Source organism: Malania oleifera, chromosome 9 (genome assembly GCF_029873635.1).
Source record: "Malania oleifera isolate guangnan ecotype guangnan chromosome 9, ASM2987363v1, whole genome shotgun sequence".
NCBI lineage: Eukaryota > Viridiplantae > Streptophyta > Magnoliopsida > Santalales > Ximeniaceae > Malania > Malania oleifera.
The window spans coordinates 51,652,557-51,669,064 of record NC_080425.1 but is presented as its reverse complement, the minus strand read 5'-3'; positions in this window follow the sequence as shown (position 1 = coordinate 51,669,064).

Below are 16,508 nucleotides of genomic sequence, written 5' to 3'. Positions count from 1 at the left end.
GAAAGTCCCCAACATCACTTAAAATATCAGGGGAATTAACTGAGGAAAAATTGGAATTAAAATGAAAATCACTGTGAGAGGTCGGGTGACCAAACCCTAGGTGTTCAAAACACCTCGGGCGCTCGAACCGCTGAGAAGTCAGCGGGTTGACCAAGTTTCGGCGACCAAACTTGTAATGAACGTATCGCCCTCGGGCGACCAAAGTGGACCGTTTGGTTAACCGAACTTAGTTTCAAGAACCCGAACCTCGAACATAATGCTTCTGACTTTTGTTCAGCTAACCGACCCTAACTTCAGGCTCTCGAACCTTTAAAAATTGATTTTTTGACTTAGTCTATTCGGGCACCCGAACCTCATACCGGGCACCCGAATCTCTCAGGTTAAATTAATTTTTACCTAGGTTAAAATTAAGTAAACTACGTTAATTTTCTTAATTGGTTTTAAAACAAATCTAATAATACCTTATAAGTCCCCAACGGTTATAATTTTTCCATTCTCTATATATAGGGGCTCATTTGTAAAAATTAGTGGTGATTAGCAAATAGGATTAGCCAAAAATTCTCTCAAATTTCTTAAACCCTATTTGTTCATTCTAACCCCATAACACTCAAACACCTTCATTCCTTTGAGAAATATTTGTGAGTGTTTATTTATTGTTTGTTATGGCTAGATACCCTCAGCATATTCATTGTTGTTTGATTTTCAAAGTGAGAGTAAAGTAAAGATTTTTCCCCCGATTGCATTTAATAAATTTGGGTGTGGGAAAAATCTTATAGTTAAGTGAGTCGTTACATTGTTATGGTAAGACTCATTAAGCTTATAATTTTGTGTGCAAAAATATTTTCACAAACATATTTTCAAACATCTCTTATACTAGCATCTTGAGAAAATATTGGTTGAGATTGTTTGATTATACTTACTAAAAATCTTTGAAACCCTGGATTGTTATTGAGAAATAACATTTTATACAAAGTTTCAAAGATTAGCTTATTGATACACTCTTGTGCTTGATTGTTTATAGACATAACCTTGAGTATTGATTGCACACGTAAAGCACCGAGCTTATAGTTTATACATACTTGAGGTGCATTGATTATATTGTGCGTAGCGGTACATAGCTGCTTGTGTAAGAAGTGTTTATTTGTACAAAAAATTTATGTTGTTTGTATTCCAGGAGTGGGCCTGAAGAGGGAGACTAGCCCTGTTGAATAGTCCTGGATTGGCTTAGACCCGGTTAGGAAAGTTAGGTGCACCATCTTGGTAAGGTGTAGGTTGAGGTCAGCCCCGTTAATTGACCTGATTATAACCAGTACCGCTCCACCCGTTAAGTGAGCATTAGTGGAATCCTCGGGCTTGCAAGCTAAAGGCGGGGACGTAGGCACAATTGACCGAACTCCGATAACATATCGTGTGTGCATTTTATTTTTGCGTAATTTATTTACCGCACATGTATGTTATATTGTGAATGATGCGCATGATTTAAATTTTCACACGTTATATTTATCTATGCATTTGGAATTGCATAGATAGACCCTAAGTTGTGTATATACTGTTGCTGGATAGTTTAACCTAGGAGATAAATTTTTAAAATACAAATTCACCCCCGCCCCCTCTTGGGAATATACCAAAGCTAACATAGTCTCTGATACCACATTTGTAACAACCTAAAACATACACACCTCTGACACCACAACTATCATGTATCTCTGATACCACAATTATAACTACCCGAAACCTAGTGGGGTACATGGTACACCTTTCCATATCAAAATTTAATACAAACAACGAAACACAATAAACCCCAAATACCATACCAGAGTACTAAAATCATCACCATTATTACATAGGTATCTCCCCAAAAACAGGGTACACAAAAGCATAACTAGTTCATTTTCATACAAACACTTACCCTAACTCTACTATCTGCACCCCGCTCTATAGCACCTAAGCATGATTCCCTGTCCGCCCTGAAATATGAAAATACTCATTGGGGTGAGACACTTCTCAGTACGAAGGAATATATTATTATCAGTGTGTGGCTAACATGAGTTTTAGTGTAAGCTAAATACATACATTAACTTTAACTGAAAACGTAATTATAAAATGTACTCACACCAAAATAGTTGAAAATACATATTTTCTTTCAGTTAATAACATCCAACTCAATAATAGCCCCAAATATATAAATCTACAATTATGTCTAAAAAGACCTCCCTGATTGGACTATCATCACGTATAACCCCCATGAACGGGTTGTGCTGTAGTGATCCTACACAAAAAAGAAAAATTAAAAAAATTGTAAAAAATTTTTATAAAATTTATTATTAAAAAATTAAAATTAAAATTAAAATTTTTATATAAATAAATAAATTATTATTAATTAAAAAATATAATGTAATAATAATATAATATTATAATGATATATCATATATATATTATAACCTGAAGGATCCTGAGATCCTTCAGGAAGAAGAAAAGAACAAAGGTGCCCCCACGTCTCCTCCGTCCCCTCTCTCCCACTCTCCTCAATTTCGTCTCCAATATTCAGCCGATTGAAAATCCAAAGACACCGTTGGATTTCTATCACCGCCACTGACAATCCTACTAAAGCGGATTTGTCGTAGGAGCGGTGTAAACATATCTCCTGGGGTAAGACCAATTTTCACTCTTACCTTAGTTTTTCTTAAATTTTAAGCCCAATTAACAAACGAAATTTTCAGGAGACTCATGGGGAGATTCTCTACAATATAACTGGAGTGGGTTTTCAAATTGGAGCTCTAGGGCACCAATCTTAAATCAGGGGTAAGTTTAATAATTTAGGCTTTATTAGGCTATTTACGGTATTCAGAACTTAGGGAAATTTTAGGAAAAATTACTCTAGGGATTGTGATGAGTAATGTAGTGAAATTTGAATTTCAGGGTTTCAGTGATTTTGAACGTTGTGGGGTGTAGGCTGGGGTGTTAGCGGGCTTTTCCGGAATCGGGTAAGGGGATTAAGTTAAGTTAGAATTTTATTAAATATGAACTGATTAAATTATTTTATTTATTTATTTATTTACGTATTTAAGAATTTAAAGGTTATTTCGAAAACCAACCGTTCGAATTAGATTTTACAAACCTAGGATATATGGTATGGTATTTTGAATAAAACGAACGGTAGAAAGTTTGGTTGTTTATATGGTAATGTTTAAATGTTGAAATTGTGTGGCTGATGATTATTTGGTAGGATTTATTATTTAATTGGATTTGAGGCTATTTGTGAAATACTGGAATTGTTTGTGAAATACTGGAAGTGTTGTGAAAAATACTGGAATTGCTTGTGAAAAATGCAGGATTTTGAAATAAAGGCCAGTGGCCGGGTATTGTTTGATTGGCCAAGGGCTAGGATTATTATTTGACGGCCGAGGGCTAGAGTTTTATTTAAATGGTTGTGAGCCAAGTTGTATTTTGTGGTTGGGGGCTAGGTTTTTGGAATAATAGTAAATATATGTGAATTGATATTTTAAATGGTGATTTCTATTATTTAAATTTCATGATATGCTTTAGGAACCCTGGGGACTAGTGTATTGTGAGCACGACACCGTTGCTAGTTAGACCATGTGCACCCACACTATTCTAGATAGAAGAGTAGAGGGTCTAGCCGACTGCTTGTGTGAGGTTAAAGTAAGGGCGTTAGACTTACAGCTTTGTTGTGGATGCCTGCAGATGTGTTTGCAGAGGATGTTGTTTTTTTTACTTTGTTTGAGCTGATCACCTAGGCTTAGTCCAGCCTTCGGGCCACACAACTCGTGCCATAGGGAAAGTAAATGGTGTGTTTGTCACAAGGAGTGTCTTATATGCATATCTGTTAATTTATGTGAAAACGAATAATTAATAAGATAATTTCGAGGGCTCGCTGAGAAAGGTGAGTGCCCTAATAGTAGTAATGGTATTAAAACAAAGGGAAGCTACTTGTATGGGCAGGTAATCTTCCCTATCCTCGACTAATTGTGTGTATGAGTGTAAAATAAGAATGATTTCATAAATGTGTTTATCTAATTAGTGAACTAGCTATTTTATGTACACTAAATGCATGCTAGTCATACACTAATATTAAGTTAGTCTTTCCCTTACTGAGTTGTGCCTCACCCCTACTTTACAAACTATCTTTTTAGGAAATCCTAAATATCGGGTCTAGCGGGCTAGAGGAGCCGGGATAGTGGTGTAAATTTATGTAGGTAGTGTGTATGGATAGAGAGTTTATTTTTGTGGAATTTAATGGGTTGTAATTATATGAAAATGGATATATTTGTGTACAAATATAGTTAGAACTCTGTTAATGTAATTTGAGGATTTTGTATTTTATTTTCGCTACTTATATGTGCTTTATATTTGATGAATAAGGTATCAGGTACATAGACGTCACTAAAGTAGCACCCCGGGCCACGTGGCGGGTCGGGATCGTTGCAGGTGGTATCAGAGCCTAGGTTTGCTAGGTTCTGCAGACTTTGAGGATTGATAATTACCAGAGTATAGGTTGAGATAAGATAGGGATAGGATTGGATAAGTTAAGATGGGTTTTGGTTTAAAAGCTTGGAAGCAGAAATCTATTAACGAACTTCTATGGTTTTCTAAATCAGTCGCGAGTTTTAGAAAACCATGGTAAATCCATCGATGGTCTTGTTTCTGGGTTGAGGGACTAGGACTCAGAAAATTTAGGTTGGAATGTTAGGATGAGTGTGTATGTGTATGAAGTTAAGGTTAGGATGGACATTATTACCTCAATGGTTTTGTGATAGAATTGGAATGTAAATTATAAAATTAGAATCCGTATATTTTATCAATTCCATTATTCCATATTTGAAATAATTATGTTGACGGTGAAATGTCCAAGTCGAGTTATATCCTATTTACATACTGTCAGATAGTGCCATTGTATTATTTGATTCTGGTGCAACCCACTCATTTGTGTCACGGGGATTTGTTAAACTATGTGGGTTAGGGGCTCAACAATTAGAGACTGACTTAAGAGTGGGCACACCGACAAGGTCAATGTTAATATGTAGTAGGGTGATTAGGGATTATCTAGCAGAGATTCAGGGGAGAGTGTTTCTTGTTAGCTTGATAGTCCTTCATATGCATAGTTTTGACATTATTCTGGGCATGGACTGGCTAGCATCCAGCTACCGAGCATTGACTGTCGTAGGAAGGAGGTAGTATTCAGACCAGCTGGGGAGTTGGAGTTTGTATTTTTTGGGTCGTGTGTGCGTTCGGCACCACGGATCCTTTCTGCTATCCAGGTAAAGAGGTTACTTTTAGCCAGATGCCATGGTTACCTTGCAATTGTGAAGGAAGCGCCGAAAGAGGAACTCAAGTTAGAAGATATCCCAGTGATAAAGGAGTTCTCTGATTTTTTTCTAGAGGATTTATCGGGGTTGCCTCCTGATCGTGAGGTGGAGTTTGCAACTGATCTAATCCCAGGGACAACACCAATCTCCAAAGCCCCATACAGAATGGCTCCAGTTGAATTAAAGTAGTTAAAGGAGCAACTACAGGAACTTCTAGACAGGGGGTTAATTAGACCAAGTGTATCGCCCTGGGGTGCACCGGTATTGTTTATGAAGAAGAAAGACAGGTCGATGAGGATGTGCATTGACAATCAGGAGATTAATAAAGTAATAGTGAAGAACAAGTATCCATTGCCCTAAATTGATGACATGTTTGATTAGCTTCAGGGTACGCAAATTTTCTCTAAAATCAATCTGCAATCTGGATATCATCAGGTGAAGGTTAGATCAGATGATGTATTGAAGATTGCTTTTCGGACTTGGTACGACCATTACGAGTTCTTGGTTATGTTGTTCGGGTTAACAAATGCTCCAGCGGTATTTATGGATTTGATGAACAAGGTATTCCACCAGTACTTAGACCAGTTTGTTATTGTGTTCATAAATGATATTTTGATCTATTCGAGGAGCCCTGAGGAGCATGAAGTTCATCTAAGACTAGTACTTCAGGTGCTTAGGGAAAATAAGTTATTTGCTAAACTTAAGAAATGTGAATTATGGCTATAGTAGGTTGCATTTCTAGGTCATATGCTATCCAACGAAGGGATTTCAATGGATCCAAGCATAGTAGAGGTTGTAGTTGATTGGGCAAGGCCGAAGAATGTGTAGAAAGTCAGAGGTTTTCTAGGTCTTTCCGAATACTACAACCAATTTGTTGAGGGGTTCTCCAGTTTATCATGGTTTTTGACATGACTCACGAGGAAGAATGTGAAGTTTGACTAGACCAACGAGTGCGAGCAGAGCTTCCAGGGGTTGAAGCAGCGTCTAGTCATTGCCCCAGTGTTGACCCTTTCATCAGGTGAGGGTGGATTTATAATTTACAGTGACGCATCGCAGAAGGGACTTGGTTGTGTTCTAATGCAACAAGGGAAAGTCATTGCATATACATCTCACCAGTTGAAAGAGTACGAAAAAAACTATCCTACGCACGACTTGAAGCTGGCAGCAGTTGTATTTGCGTTAAAGATCTTGTGGCACTACCTTTATGGTGTAAGATGCGACATCTATACTGACCATAAGAGTCTTAAGTACTTCTTCACCTAGAAGGAGTTGAATATGAGGCAGCGCAGATGGCTCGAGTTGATAAAGGATTATGACTGCACCATTAGCTCTCACCTAGGAAAGGAAAATGTGATAGCCGATGCATTGAGCCGAAAATCTTGGGGTACGTCAGCCTTAGAAGTTATGGCTTCACGCTAGATTATGATGGACCTGGAGAGATTGGGTGTAGAGTTGGTAGAAAAGAATCATCAGGTGTTCATTTCTAGTCTGGTGGTTAAACCGACTTTACGGGAGAGATTCAGAACAACTCAGTTGAAAGATGCAAAGTTGATGGAGATTGTAGAGAAACAGGATGAGCTGCACACAGACTTTAATGTTGCTGAGGATAAAGTTCTCATATTTCACACTCGATTGTGTGTGCCAGACGACGCAGAGATAAAGAGGATGATTCTAGGGGAAGCTCACCGTTCTCTCTATACTGTTCACCCGAGTAGCATAAAGATGTATAAAGACTTGCGAAAATCATTCTAGTGGAGTAACATGAAGAGGGAAATTGCTAAATTTGTGGGTCAGTGCTTGACATGTTAGTAGGTGAAGGCAGAACACTAGAGGCCAACGGGACCACTTCAACCACTGAACATCCCTACGTGGAAGTGGGAGCATATCTTGATGGATTTTGTATCGGGATTGCCTTCAGCGTTGCATGGGCAGAATGCCATATGGGTAAAGGTTGACAGATTGACGAAGACAACCCATTTCATTTCGGTTAGAACCAGTTACTCCATGGATAAGCTGGCAGAACTCTATGTTCAGGAGATAGTCAAAATACATGGTGTGCCCATGTCCATTGTTTCAGATTGGGATCCATAGTTCACTTCGTCGTTCTAGAAGAGTTTGCAGGGAGCGTTGGGTTCTCAGCTCACTTTTAGTACTGCATTTCACCCTTATACTGATGGACAGTCCGAACAAACCATTCATATTCTCGAAGATATGTTACGGGCATATGTGTTAGATTTTGGGGGCAGTTGGATCTGATATCTGCCATTGGTTGAGTTTGCATACAATAACAGTCACCAGGCTAGCATTGGATGACACCATATGAGGCTTTGTATGGTCACTAGTGCCGATCTATGTTGTACTAGGATGAAGTAGGCAAGCGGAAGATTTTGGGACCAGAACTTGTTCAGCAGGCCTCTACAAAGGTAGAGCTTATCAGTGAAAGGATTAAAGCCGCCTAAAGTCGGCAGAAGAGTTATGCTGATACTTGCCAACAAGAGCTAGAATTTGAGATAAGTGATACAGTATTCTTAAGAATTGCTTCGATGAAGGGTGTGATGAGGTATGGAAAGAACGGCATGCTGAGCCCTAGATACATTGGGTCGTTCGAGATTTTAGAGAGGATTGGTTCGGCGGCGTACGAGATAGCATTACCCCCAGCGCTATCTTGGATATCCGATGTGTTCCACGTATCCATGTTGAGGAAGTACATTCCAAACCTCTTACATGTGATCAGTTATGAATCGTTGGAGATCAGGGATGTGTTGGCATACGAGGAGGTACAAGTTCAGATTCTGGATCGAAAAATATAGGAACTGCGTACTAAGGATATATCGTTAGTGAAGGTGCTATGGCAAATCATGCAATTGAGGAGGCTTCTTGGGAGTTAAAAATGGAAATATACCAGAAGTATCCACAGTTGTTCAGCGAGGGCTAGTGCCAGATGGGTAAGGGTATGGTTGTGTATGGATGGATTAGAGTAGGTTGTGTAGTTAGTTGTGTATAGTTTTAATTGTGGATAGTCTTTGGGAAAATTTGTTATGGATATTATAATTTTCCAAAGGCAGTATTGTAACCACGGTATTCCTCCGCCATAAGTAAAGATAGTTAATAAATGTGGGACGGGACCGCTATGTAGGTGGCTACCGACTCTTCTGTAGATAGTGATAGTGAGTTAAGAATGTGACTGGTAATAGTAAATAAATTTTGAGGACGAAATTTTTGTAAGGATGGCAGAATGTAGATCCTAAAAAAAATTATAAAAATAATAAAAATTATAATTAAAAAAATTAAAATTATAATTAAAATTTTAAAATAAATACATAATTAATTAATAATAATTAAATAATATTATATTATAACCTGAAGGATCTTGAGATCCTTCAGGAAGAAGAAAAGAACAGAGGCGCCCCCACGTCTCCTCCATCCCCTCTCTGCCACTCTCCTCAATCTCGTTTCTAATATTCGGCCGATTTGAAATCCGAAGATACCGTTGGGTTCCTATCATCGCCACCAACAATCCTACTGGAGCATATTTATCGCAGGAGTGGCATACACATATCTCTTGGGGTAAGGCCAATTTTTACTTTTACCTCAGTTTTTCTTAAATCTTAAGCCCAATTAACGAACGAAATTATCAGGAGACTCGTGGGGAGATTCTCTACAATATAACTAAAGCGGGTTTTCGAATTAGAGTTCTGGGGCACCAATCTTAAATCGGGGGTAAGTTTAATAATTTAGGTTTTATTAGGCTATTTAGAGTATTCAGAACTTAGAGAAATTTTATGGAAAATTACTCTAGGGATTGTGATGAGTAATGTAGTGAAACTTGAATTTCAGGATTTCAGGGATTTTGAACGCCGTGGGGTGTAGGTCGAGGTGTTAGTGGGAATTTTAGGAATCAGGTAAGGGGATTAAGTTAAGTCAGAATTTTATTAAATATGAACTGAATAAATTGTTTTATTTATTTATTTACGTATTTAAGAATTTAAAGGTTATTTCGAAAACCAACCGTTCGAAATTGATTTTACAAACCTAGAATATATGGTATGGTATTTTGAACAAAACGAATAGTGGAAAGTTTGGTTGTTTATATGGTTATGTTTAAATGTTGAAATTGTGTAGCCGATGATTATTTGGTAGGATTTATTGTTTAATTGGATTTGAGACTGTTTATGAAATAATAGAATTATTGTGAAAAATACTGGAACTGCTTGTGAAAAATGCAAGATTTTCAAATAAAGGCCAGTGGCCAAGTATTGTTTGATTAGCCAAGGGTTAGGATTATTATTTGACGGCCGAGGGCTGGGGTTTTATTTGAATGGCTGTGAGCCGGGTTGTATTTTGTGGCCGGGGGTTAGGTTTTTGTAATAACAGGAAATATCTGTGAATTGATATTTTAAATGGTGATTTCTATTATCTAAATTGCATGATATACTTTAGGAACCCTCGAGACCAATGTATTGTGAGTACGGTACCGCTACTAGTTAGACCATGTGCACCTACACTGTTTTGGATAGAAGTGTAGGGGGTCTAGTCAACTACCTGCGTGAGGTTGAAGTAAGGGTGTCGGACCTACAACTTTATTGTGGATCCCTGCATATGTGTTTGCAAAGGATGTTATTTTTTTCACTTTGTTTAGGTTGATCACCCAGGCTTAGTCCAACCTTCAGACCACACAACCCGTGCCATGGGGAAAGTAAATGGCGTGTTTGTCACAGGGAGTGTTTTATATGCATATCTGTTAATTTATGTGAAAACGGAGAATTAATAAGATAATTTCGAGGGCTTGTTGAAAAAGGTGAGTGCCCTAATAGCAGTAATGGTATTAGAACAGAGGTAAGCTACTTGTATGGGCGGGTAATCTTCCCTATCCTTGACTAATTGTGTGTGTGAGTGTAAATTAAGAATGATTTCATAAATGTGTTTATCAACTTAGTGAATTGGCTATTTTCTATACACTAAATGCATGCTGGCCACACACTGACATTAACTTAGTCTTTCCCTTACTGAGTTGTGTCTCACCCCTACTTTACAAACTATCTTTTCATAAAATCCTAGAGATCGGGCCTAACGGGCTAGAGGAGTTAGGCTAGTGGTGTAAATTTATGTAGGTAGTGTGTATGGATAGAGAGTTTATTTTTGTGGAATTTTATGGGTTGTAATTATGTGAAAATGGATATATTTGTGTATAAAGATAGTTAGAACTCTGGTAATGTAATTTGAGGATTTTGTATTTTATTTTAGCTGCTTATATGTGCTTTATATTTGATAAATACGGTATCAGGTACACAAATATCACTAAAGTAGCACCCCCGGCCACGTGGTGGGTCGAGGAATTACATGTGCGGTCTGAAGACTGGACTTAGCGTTAGCTAGCCTACCACCAAGCTAAGTCAAAGTATCTCATCTGTAAGTCTGATTTGCCTACCGCAACTTGGTCCGGACTCCAAGAGGGTGCAACATCTCGTCGCGGCCAAATCGACTATCCCATGGCCTACACTTCAACAACAATATGGCTGCATTGACTTTACCACTAGCTATGGTACCGAGCATCCACTGGTCCATTAATGTTCTTAGAACATATATTGCAATTTACATAAAAAACAAATATCACATAATCATAATTCTCAACACATGATTTGCAATAATCCCTCCCCATCGTTCTCAACAATAACTTTCTTAACAATTACGTGATCATTATATCACTGTGAAATTCACAAATTCTGCATTATTCTCAGTATTTCAAGAACTTAGTACCCAACCAGAACTTAGTATAAAACCACAACTTTCATCATATGAAACCATAACAATTTCAAAAGGTTTAATTTTGCAGTAAAATAAACCATTCTCATGTCATACTATTTGAGTATTAAATCATAACATAATCGATATAGTTTACTGAAAATAAAGGTATGATCACCTCCATGATTTTAGTTCGACTCAAAATATATGTTTTACAAGAAAAAGGAGATGATCACCCTACTCACTTTAACTTTTCCCAAATACTTGTGTAATACCAAAACCATCCACATACTCAAGTTCAATCGGTTCAATTGTCAAAATAAAATGACATAATCTATTCCCCTTACTTAATACCAAAGATAGGCCTACCACGATCTCAAAATCAAGCCTACAACTTTTGGGAGATGGATCCCCAGTTTTCCTTAAACTTGGCCGAGGAGAGAGAAACAATTGAAGAGGAGAGAGAGAGGATTGGAGAGTGGGAGTGGATAGCCGGGAGAGTTTAAGAGAGAGAGAGAGTCCAAAACCCTAATTTGAGAGAGAGTGTGTGTGTGTTAAAATAAAAGAAATATTAGCTTCCTTGACTTATAGACCCTCAGCTCATACAAAACCGTTGACGATTTTGTCTAATACCAAACCGATTTTTCCCGTGCTCTTACACATATTCTCTCTGTTGTTTGAAACCGTCAACAGTTTCCCTGAGCTCCTTGAAACTGTCGACAGTTTGGTCTTGTACCAAACCAGTTTATTATTTTCATTATTATTATTATTATTTTCTGATCCTTACATATATTATATTTATTTATTATTATTTATTTATTTTTATTATTCTGCTCCTACTTATAATATATATATATATATATATATATATATATATATATATATATATATTACCTTACTCAACTCATGTGTATATATTTTTGGGGTCATTACAAATTTCTGCTTTTGAAAATAAGTTTGGAAAGAGTGGAATAGTGAGAATTTTAAGTAAATAAAAATTCTCCTTCCACCACAAAATCCTTCTCTCACCTTTTCTTCACTTTTTCTTTGAAAATTTTCAATGAAAAATGAATTGTGAAGCTCTCCTATTTATAGATAGTTGGAGGGATAATTTTGTAATTTAGGAGGACGAAGATTAATTAAATTTCTCAACCTTCAAAATTAATTAAGGGAGAGAGAGAGACATGCAAGGCTGTTGCACGTACTGGGGGGGGGGGGGAAGAGAATTCAAATTGAAATTGAATTCTGGACTTGGGAGAGCCTTTTAGGACGCAAGGGAAGGGGATCTGTCAGATTGAATTGAATCTGAAATTCAATTCCTTTTGATAAGGATGGATGACCATTCATCCTTATCCTTCATCGATCCATTATATATATATATATATATATATATATATATATATAAGTAGGAGCAAGATAATAAAAACTTAAAATTTTTAAAAATAATAAATAAATAGATAAATAATATATATAATGGATGGATGGACCATCCATCCTTATTAAAAGGAATTAAATTTCAGATTCAATTCAATTTGACATATCCCCGTTACGTTTTGACGGGGGCCCCAGGTCTAGAATTCAATTTCAATTTGAATTCTTCCCCCGAGTAAATGCAACAGCCCTACATGTCTCTCTCTCCCTTAATTAATCATTAAAGTTGAGAAATTCAATTTCTCTTCCTGCTCCTAAATTACAAAATTATCCCTCCAACTATCTATAAATAGGAGAGTTTCTCAATTCATTTTTTCATAGAAAATTTTCATAGAAGAAGTGAAGAAAATGTGAGAGAAGGATTTTATGGTGGAAGGAGAATTTTTATCTACTTAAAATTCTCACGCTTCCACTCTTTCTAATCTCATTTTCAAAAGTAGAAATTCATCTTTAACCATTTAGAGGAGGAGATCAGGATAAGTAAGTTTGATTATGTCAGTTTATATATATATATATATATATATATATATATATATATATATATATATATAGATAGATATTTCCGAGTTCAATTGAGTATGAATATATCAGCTTTTTATTTAATATAACTAAGTTAAATTAAAAGTACGAGAAATGAATTACATCAGTTTTTTATTTAACATGCCTTATTTAAATTAAAATACGGGGATTGGATTATATCAGTTTTTATTTAATATACCGTATTTAAATTAAAGCACAGGGATTGGATTGAATCAGTTTTTATTAAATATAACTTATTTAAATTAAAGTATGGAGATTGGATTATATTAGCTTTTATTTAATATACTTGATTTAAATTAAAGTGTGAGGATTGGATAATATCAGTTTTTATGAAGTATACTCGATTTAAACTAAAATACAATGATTGGATTATATCAGTTTTTATTAAGTATACTTGATTTAAATTAAAGTACGAGGATTGGATTATATCAACATTTATTTAATATACCTTATTTAAATTAAAGCACGAGTATTGGATTATATCAATTTTTAGTAAATAAACATAAGTTAAATTAAAGTACGTGTATTTTAATTATATGTATTTTTTTATTAAATATAAGTGAATTTATTATTTTGAAGAAAGCATTTTAATTCACTTGGATAATTTATAGCATTATAATATTCTATTAACTGTAGACACCCCAATTTTAATAAGGTCTTTATGAGAAGACCCGACGTAAGCTTTACGTTAGTAAGAAAATAAAATTAAAAAAAACAAAGCCAATGCGTGTGTTCTTTAAGTGAGGGGGGTGGCAACCCTAGGGTTCCTCTTTTCCCCCTCCCTCTTCTACAAAAAACTAGGAAACTCCCACTCTCCCAATAGAGAGAGAATGGACGTGAGCTCCCCTCACCCACTCACGCAGTAGCCTTCCTCCCTCTCACACGCTAACCCTCACTCTTACCCATCCAGCCTCGCAACCATCCAACTACTCTCTTACCCACTGCACTTTCACCCTCACACCACAGCTGCAATACCTCCAGTCATCCCTCACGGCCACTTGTTCCTCTGGCAGCAACCATCCACACGTAGACAACCTCCCTCTCTGTTGACTTTTTGAGTCCTATCTCGTTTTTTATAATGACGAATACAAGGCATTTAATGTTTGCCGAGTTTGTGTGCAGGATCAAATTGACAAAATCGTATGGCGGCAAATAGTGGCTTGAAGCAAAAGAAGACCCAGAATATTTATTTGTTGTAACTTTATATTAAGTTTAATTCGTGTCTATAATAGTAAAGTAAGAATGGTCTGTAATAATTGAAGCATGTCATGAATGGTAGGAACTATAAGCTCAAGCCCATAGGGAACCATAGAACCTTAGGAATCACCCTTCGATCGACCAACACTGGATTTTGTCAGTCGGCTCTCAAAGGCCTTAAATTGACCATAGGACCCACAATATTGCATAAGTCCCCCATAATCTTAGAATTAATTATCATGTGAATAGGGACAACTTCATAAGAAGAATAGGACCAAAATGCACAGTGTTGGCATGTTCAATCGACTGAACTCTAATACATAGAGTTCTTCGGTTGACCGAACCTTCTTAGGGTCAAACTGTTGACCACTTGGTCGACCATTCTAAAATGTATACCAACACCCTGGTCGAACGAACGGACACATGGGAAGTCACAATGCTCTGGTCGACCGAACCTCCAGGTTCAAAAGGACTCAGTCGACTGAAGTATATGAAGTTCGGTCAACCGAACTTAGTCTGGTTGATCGAACCTTGGAGGTTCTAAAATCACCTTAAGCCTGGTCAACCATCTTCTCAGTTCAAATTCATCCTGGTCGACCAAACTAGGCAACCCAGTCGACCAAGCCATAAAAATGGTCGACCGAACCTCTCAAGTTGTTCAATTTTTACCGAGGTTAAACTAAGTTATTTTTAATTAAACTCAATTAATCTTTCTCCGAAATACCCAACGTGTCCCTAACGACTATAATTTTTCCCATCTCTATATATAAGTCCTTATTTGAAAAAATTAAGTAGAGATTAGAGATTAGATTAAATTCATTTTTATCTCTAAAATTCCTTGAACATTCAAGCCTATATAATCCATCCTTTTTATTCCTTTGAAAAATCAACCTTGGTGAGAGTATCTTGAGTTATTCCATATAGTTCCTACGTGCTTATACTCTCATATAAGTGTATTGATTTTTTATTTTAATGAGAGTAAGCCTAGAGGTCTTCCCTAGTGATTTAATTCATAAATTCATTTGTGGGGAAACCTTCTTAAGCTTGTGAGTCTTTGAACTCTCATTGCAAGACTCAAAAGCTTGTCTTGTGTTTTGAAGAAAAATATTTTTGACAAGCTTGTTTTTACAAATATCTTTTATGCTCAATATTTTCGAAAAATATTTTTGAGATATTTGATCATTCTATTGGAAATCTTTGAAACCCTATTTGTGATTGAGATATATTTATATATATTGTTTCAAAGATCAATTGGTAATACATTCTTGCACTTGATTGCTTAGTGACATTAACTTGAGTGTTATTACACATGTATTTGCATGGAGCTTATAGTTCTTATATTGTTGATGTGCATTAGTTATTACTTGTGTATATTGATACATATCTGCTTTTGTAGAAGTATTTTATTTGTTCACCAAATTTAAGTTGATTATTGTATTCTAGGTGTGGGCTTGAAGAGGGAGACTTGCCCTGGTAAAAGTCCCGGATTGGCTTTGACTCGATTAGGAAAGTTAGGTGCACCATTCTGGTAAGGTGTAGTGGTACGTTGAGATCAGCACCGTTAATTGACCTGGTTGTAAACAGTGCTGCTCCACCCTTTAAGTGAGCCGTAGTGGAAACCCTCTTGCTTGTGAGCTCAAGGCAGGGATGTAGGCAGTATTGGCCGAACCTCGATAACATGTGTGTGCACTTTACATTTTAGCACTTTTTATTCACTGCTCATGTATGTTATTCTCAATTGTCTGTGAATGTTGCGCATGATTTAATTTCCACACATTATATTTATCCAAGCATTTGGAATTGCATAGATGGTCAGACCCTAGGTTGTGTATATACTGCTGCTGGATAGTTTAACCTAGGAGATAAATTATTAAAATACCAATTCACCCCCCTCTTGGGAATACACCAATTCCAACACTCTCCGTCCTCGCCTGCAACTTTGCCCACGAGCCTCCAAGTTGTACCACACTCACAACCCAGCACCAGCCACTCATCGACAGCCCCACAGCCGCGAGATACCCACAACCAGTAGAAACATCACCCACCGACAAGGAGCTCACACACACAGCCCCATCCCGTCGCTCACTCCGGTCATCGTCGCCGTTTCTCGCTCCCGTCACCGTCTCCCGGTGAGATCCTCCAACAACCTCGCCTATACAATAGCAGCAGCCATCCACAACAGCCTCCGGCCTCCACATCACATAGCCCCAGTCATTGTCATCGTCGTCCATCCCCCTCGCTGTCACCATCGCCGCCGCTTCCCACCATTCG